This window comes from Etheostoma spectabile, unplaced genomic scaffold (genome assembly GCF_008692095.1).
Source record: "Etheostoma spectabile isolate EspeVRDwgs_2016 unplaced genomic scaffold, UIUC_Espe_1.0 scaffold00018509, whole genome shotgun sequence".
Classification (NCBI taxonomy): Eukaryota; Metazoa; Chordata; class Actinopteri; order Perciformes; family Percidae; genus Etheostoma; species Etheostoma spectabile.
In genome coordinates this window covers 75,793-82,404 of record NW_022604299.1, presented here as the reverse complement: position 1 = coordinate 82,404, position 6,612 = coordinate 75,793, and the positions used below count along the sequence as shown (strand labels likewise).

The window sequence follows — 6,612 nt, the reverse complement described above, 5'->3', positions numbered from 1 at the left end:
AAAACCGGAACACATCCCAAGATGACCGTTAACAGATACTGTACTCCCCACCCCTTTGTACAATATGCCCAGCCACCTAAGAAAACCCTGACCAAAACCCAACCTCTCTAACACCCTGAACATAAAACCCCATTGCACCCTGTCAAAAGCCTGCACCTGGTCAAGCGCAACCACCATAAGTGGCACCCGCCTGTCCTCAGCCCAAGCAACAGCATCCCGGATGAGCTGGAGATTCCATCTCAAAGAGCGCCCCGCAACCCCACATGTCTGGTCCACATGGACCACATGAGGAAGCGCCAACCCCAGCCGATTTGCCAGTACCTTAGCCAGGAGTTTATAGTCGACACACAACATTGTAAGTGGTCTCCAATTCCCCAGATCGGTGCGATCCCCCTTCTTATACAGAAGGGAAATCACACCCGTGGCCACCGACCGTCCCATCACACCTGTTCGAAACATGTCAGCCAACACCTCCAAAACAACCGGACCGAGTAAATCCCAAAACTTGAGATAAAACTCTACCGGAAGTCCATCAATACCCGGCACCTTCCGCTTGTTCATGCCCCTCAGAGCCCCTTCAAGTTCTACAAGGGTAATCGGAGCCCCCATAGCCTGCGCAATGTCAGCAGGAACCCGTTGGGTCAGTGCATCCAAAAAGACCTCACCCCCCTCCACCTCTATCTCCCGTTCCCGAAAATGCGTGCGGAAATAGCCAGTGGCCGCTAGCACCATTTCAACCTCACCGTCTACAACCCTGCCCTGCTCGTCCCTCACCCCAATAACCACCTTCTTAGCCCTGTCAGCCCTTATAGATGAAAAGAACGCTGCAGAACATGTCTCGGCACCCTCAAGGTAAGCACTACGAGCACGCAGTAAGTATGCTCGTGCCCTACCCTCATAAATCACCCTCAATCGCTCCTTTAAGGAGCCACAAACCCCTTGATTCACAATGCCACCACAATTTCCCTGGCATACTCGAGCTCGAGAAGGTACTGCAGGCGATGCAACTCCCTCCTCGCCACCCTCACCTTTCTTCTACAATACTGGATACAAAACAACTTCACGCGCTCCTTGACTACCTCCCACCACTCAATCACCCCTGAGCACATAGGTCTGAGACCTAACAGACCACTAAAAAATACCCGAAAAAAGCGTTCAAAAACCGCCTCCTCCAAAATACTAATATTAAGACGCCAGTACCCAGGGCCAAAAACTGGCATCACCGAGTGTACCTCATACAGAAGCCCAACATGATCCGAGAAAAACACAGGGAGCTGTCGACCCGCCACCAAACCATAAGACCCTGCAAAAAACACATAATCTAAACCCTCTGTATTCCCCGGGAGTTCCGCCACGTGGGCCCCTCCAACCGCGGACTCACCAACCTTGCCCCATCAACCAAACCATGTGTGGCCAGTAGGTTGGAAAGAAAAACACAGCTGGGATCACCCCCATTACCCAACTCTAGATTGAAATCTCCACCAAAATCACCTGCCTATTAGTGACAAGATGTGGCGCCAACAACCCAAAACTATCCTGCCTTTCAGCTGGAGTCTGTGGTCCATACACCACAACCACCCTCATCTTGGCAGACCCCCAAGAGACATCCACCCCCAGAATTCTCCCCTGAACAATAACAAAAGAAGACTCCACCCTTATCTCCTTAACCCCAAACAAAATCCCCACCCCAGTAGAGTGTACCCCCCTACACTCCACGCCGAATCACCCTTTGTCCACTCCCCCGAAAACTTCCTAACATCACCCTGATCCCGCAAATGTACCTCCTGTAAAAAACAAATGGCCACCCGAAAAGACCCCACAAAATCAAAAACAACCCGTCTTTTCACCGCATCCCTCATCCCCCTTGCATTCAAGGAAAGAACCTTAAACGTACCCATGGTATACAGAAAAAAAACAGACAAAAAAAAAAACACAACCAATCAAAAGAAAAACCCAGACCCTCCACACTATGAGTAACAATCCCCATCGTCCATCTGTTCCGCCCAAGAATAAGGCACTTCATTCGGTACGTTTGAAGGTCTGTTTGTCCCACTGTAGGCATCCACCCCCTCCGGAGAAGACAGCATCGGCAAGTCTGGGGAGGGACCATACCCTAACCCCAAAACAGCAGCAAGAACATCCCCAGAAACGTCCTCCACCTCCCCACCCTCCCTATCACAGGTGTCCCCACTCCCCTGCACCTGGGCCCCACCCTCCACTACCTCCCCCACAGCCCCCAAGAGGTGCCCCACACCCAGACCCCCCTCAGCTCCCACTATAGCCCCCCCATTGCGCCTCCCACCCTTTGATTTCTTACTAAAACCCCCCTCCATAGAAACCCCTACCCCAAATACCTGAGAACCTCGTCGCGCCCCCTGCTTCACTGTCCCGGAGGCCACGCCAGAAGCTGCGACCAACAATCCCCCCTCAGTGACAAGGGACACCCGAGTCTCCACGTCTACCTCTCCCGAGATGACTGCATCCTGCCCTTGAAGGAAGGTCCCTCCTCCGGTCGCATCCTCCAAACTCGCCTCCACCCGGACAGTCTCCCGCCCTCCACTTGCCTCACCACCCAAGAAAGGCTCCACTTCCACCAGCTTCCCTGGAACACAACTTGCAAAGTCAAATCCACGACCTGACTCCTTGGGCCCTTCTGACGTCCCAGCTGCCCGGGTCGCCTCAGCAAAAGTCCTCCGTCGTCCAGGACATGTCCTGTAGAGGTGGTCGAAACTCCCACATCCATGACAGGCTCTAGGGGTAGCACATGCGTAGGCCTCATGGCCCATCTGTCCACAGAAACGGCAGCCCGCTCCCGTACAGCCTGCCTCCGTATGACCGGACTTCTTGCATCTCCTGCAAAAATCCGGTTGTCTAGAGTAGAAAAGATATCCACGATCCCCTCCAAGACTGAACTGCGCCGGCGGATGTGTACAGCCGCCAGGTCCCTCCGGATCAGGGTTCAGCAACACCTGAAACTGTCGCCTACCAGTCCAAAACCCCATTGGATCCTTCACATATCTAGCACTCGACACAACCTCGCTGTATCTCCCAAGAAAGGCAGCCAAGGCCAGGTCAGTCACATAAGGATTGTACATATGAATGGAAACCATCCGGAAATTAGGCCTGTCCAGGTTCAAAACCTTGTAGTAAGCAAGAGGCCTCACCCCAGTTTCAGCTCTGCAGCACTCTGCCACCCGACCATAAACTTCCTCCGTCCGAAAGGAGACATCAAAAGCTTTCTCCTGCGGATTCCACTGGATGCAGTAGACCTCGTCAACCTTCAGGCGCAGCTGTCCCACAATAACTCCCTTGCAGAAAAACACACGAGACGAAACCTGCTCCTCTTCATAGTCCACCTGGAACCGCAGCGTGTATCTCAGACCAACTCTCGGAACATGCTGCTCCCGTGCTCCTCCAGATGCCATGTTTCAAGCAATTTGCCGTCCACGTGTAATCTCCCTCACTTGATCTTAGCCAAAAGGCCGAGAAGCGATGACCACCACCTCTTTGCTGTCCGATGCGACCTCCCCGGACGGTTCTCAGTTGTCACGGTCCAGTAATTTTAAAAGGACATAACAGCTGCTACTTGGCACCCCCGTCCAAGCAATTTTGGTTTTCCCAAGTGGTCAAGCTTCTGCCAACCTGCAATGTTCCCATGCTGTCACATTTTAGCTGCGTTTAAGAATCTGAGTTTCCTTATGGAGAGCACATTTGTTTTTTACAAGTACAAAAGGCTTAACCAAACAGCAAAGCCCACCAAAAATAATTTCAACTCATAGGCGTTCCTCTCCACGGAAGTCTTTAGTAAAAGGCGAAAGGCTTGTGCGTTATGAAGAGAAACCAGAGTAAGTGCAGCCCACGCTCGAGAGCAGCCGAAATGCCCAGTCTTCCCAGTCCCAACCCTCGCGGTGATTCTCACTTGGTGTGCCGCTTTTCAAATCCAAGGCCTGGCCTATTCCCACACTGTCACAGGGCCAATATTTTGTCCTTGCTGTTTTTCCGCCAATAAATAGTGCAAATCTTGCTACACTTTTGTATGGCTTTATCTTGCCAAGTATTATAACAACGTTTTGATACCAGGAACCCAACGAGGTCATTCAGGTTTTGCGACAACTTCTGACGGTAAAATCTGCCAGCCATGTCTCTTCAGGTCCATTGACAGTTTGAGCAACGGGCAGCTCCACGTGCATCGTCAATTGTTTTTCCACAAGACAGAAGATGGGTGCACCGTTCCCAGCGACGCTGCAATACCGGGTCGATGCGTGGAGTGAATGGAGCAAGCCCCTTTTTCAACTCCCATTGCTAAAAATCCATTTAATATGTTGTCCCCTGATAGAGGACATATCAGAAATTAAACTGATAAGAACAGATTTTTTTCTTTTGAAAAGAATTTATTGACACTCATTTCATACTTTTGTCATTTAACATGTCACATGAAAGTTACCTTTTAAAATACAACAAGTCAATAAATAAACCATAAGACATCCAAAACAACCTTCAAGAGATGCGTTATACATAAATAATCCATAAAACATCCAAAACAATTGCTTTAAAAATGCATTACAGATAACATTGTCATAGATTAAAAGGTATAAAAGGTTTTCAATGTAAATGAGTGTCTATGTTAAAAACTCCTCAGCAGGGAGCGCATATGTTATGAATAAAAAGTCCACTGTTGTGCAGGAGTGGGGTGAGTCCCTACCAAGTGGGAACTCATTCCGCTCCCCCAAACAGATTTGGTCTCTCGGGATCCTGTCGAGGTGCTCAGAGGAGACCCTCACCCTGTAGCTCCTTCCCACCGACCTCACCCGGAGGGTCAGGCCGCCGCTGCTTTGAACTTGTACTGTGTGGCTCCGGCTCCTTCGTCCGAATGGGCACAGAGGCGATTCTTCTTTGAGGCTGTGTCCTAGGCCCGCCGCCTGCAGCTCCGGCCATTCGGACCGTCGCTGCGGCCATCCGGATCACAGCCTCGGGGGGGATCTGCATGTGCTTCCTTACCAGCAAGTTTCTGGAGGTCCATATGGCGTCTTTGATGGCGGCTAGGGTGAGCCACTGTTTGGCAAATGTTCGTGCTGGTATCTGTTTTCCTTGGCTCACCCCGTACAGCACCAGCTGTGGTGTAAGGACCTCCCTTGCTGGCAAGTACGGGAATTGCAAGGAGCCGGCCATTGCCCACTGTTCTACGGCAGCGCTGCACTCCCAGAGCAGGTGCCTCACCGACTCAGGCGCGCCACAACCTGGTCGGGGGCAAGTTGCGTGCGCCGACATGCCCCGGGAGTGCATTACGGACCTGACCGGGAGGATCTCGTGAGCCACCATCCATGACAGGTCCCGGAGTCTGTTTGGAAGAGCGGGATGGTTTACGTTGCGCCAAACTGTTGAGGGCTCGCCCAATGCGAGCCCGCGCACTGGACTCACTGGTTCCCGCTCCTGCACAACAGAAATGAGAGAGCGGTGAGTAGTTAAAACATGCAACTCCTCCTGCTCAAGGTTAAAATGCCTTAAAAATGACTGGATAAAAGCGTAAGCTGGTGGCAGGTTAAAAGACACTGGAACTCTGAGGTCTGTGGGTAAAATCTTGATTTTCCTGAGGTACGACCCCATCCAGAACCTTGTCATCGCTGCGGTCTTGGGGTTACTGGATGGGGCTGTGGCGGATAAAATGTGCAGGGCGGTGTATCTGCTCCCTAAAAACAAGTACAGGTCAGGCACTCCTTTTCCTCCTTCCTCCTTTGGCTTCTTCATCACGCTTCGTTTCAGTCTTTCCCACTTGGAGCCCCACAAGAAATAAAAGATGGCTCGTTCCAGGTCTAAAATCGTTCTCCTAGGCGGGATAAAAACAGAACTGATTAGTAAAAGCAAAGGTAAAATCACTGCTTTAATGATTAAAACCTTTCCTTCTAAAGTCAGTCCTCTAAGTGTCCAGTATCCTAGTCTCTGTCTGACTTTCCCTACCTTGTCTGCCCAATTTGTTTTCCCTTCCCCCTCCCTATCAAACTTGATCCCAAGTATTTTTTGGTCGGTCCGGGTCACAGTCAGGGGGAGTCCTGTCGTCTCAGTCGCCTTCCATGGTCCATAAAAATGGGCTTGGGTCTTGCTTCGGTTGAGCTTCGACCCAGAGGCCTGTCCGAACCAGTCAGTCAAGTCCAGCGTCCTGTTGACAGATAAAAGGTCAGTGCATAAAATGTTGATGTCGTCCATATATAAAATGCATTTTGTCTCGAGTCCCCCGCTCCCTGGGACTCTTACCCCATGGATTCGTTGGTCCCTTCTCAAGATCTGTGCCATCGGTTCTATTGAGAGGACGTAAAGGAGGGCAGATAACGGACAACCCTGACGGACACCGCAGTTTATATCCACTGCTGCTGTCAGATGCCCGTTAACAATGAATTTGCTGTTGATCCCCCGGTACAGCAGTCCCACCCAGGCTATAAACCTTCTTGGGAACCCCATTTTTTGCAGTACTTGAAAGAGGTACTGGTGCGAGACCCGATCAAAGGCTTTCTCAAAATCTAAATTCAGGACTACTAGCCGAATGTTTCTGTCTCTCGCATAACAGATGGTGTCTCGGATCAGTACGAGGCTGTCGGTGATCTTCCTCCCCGGGACGGC

At 51.1% G+C, this 6,612-nt stretch overlaps 1 non-coding gene and 1 pseudogene across 1 annotated transcript; both read right to left on the bottom strand.

Moving 5' to 3' along the window:
* Positions 1-3,732: 3,732 nt before the first annotated feature.
* On the bottom strand, positions 3,733-3,849 carry LOC116680927 (U5 spliceosomal RNA). Its single transcript, XR_004329923.1, has one exon. It is a non-coding gene; the product is annotated as a U5 spliceosomal RNA (small nuclear RNA).
* Positions 3,850-4,217: 368 nt separating this feature from the next.
* LOC116680931 (uncharacterized) lies at positions 4,218-4,395 on the bottom strand (annotated as a pseudogene).
* Between the last annotated feature and the right edge of the window lie 2,217 nt (positions 4,396-6,612).